Source organism: Echinops telfairi, unplaced genomic scaffold (genome assembly GCF_000313985.2).
Source record: "Echinops telfairi isolate 266 unplaced genomic scaffold, ASM31398v2 ScPeMD7_7469;HRSCAF=8507_1, whole genome shotgun sequence".
Taxonomy (NCBI): Eukaryota; Metazoa; Chordata; class Mammalia; order Afrosoricida; family Tenrecidae; genus Echinops; species Echinops telfairi.
In genome coordinates this window covers 103074368-103074675 of record NW_022111373.1, presented here as the reverse complement: position 1 = coordinate 103074675, position 308 = coordinate 103074368, and positions in this window count along the sequence as shown.

Here is a 308-nt window from a genome sequence, read left to right as displayed (position 1 = left end):
GAGATTGATGAGCAGAATGCTGGGGCTAGTTGTGCCAAAGATAAGTTACAGTTATTAAAAAAAATTTCATTCTCTGGAGCTAATTGGTAGAAAAAGAATACTTCAAAAACTCCTAGGAGAGAAGAAAGTGCAACATCATGGCCAGTATATATGGTGTGGATTTCTCCAGGTCTTTTCAAAATAGACTTAGAGTTATTAATTATTCAATAGGAAAGGGGGTGGTGGTACACAACAGTGTTTTTGAAGAGTAACTCTGAGTTGATATTGATACCCAGAGACCCGAAACATCATCTTGTCCCACTACTAAG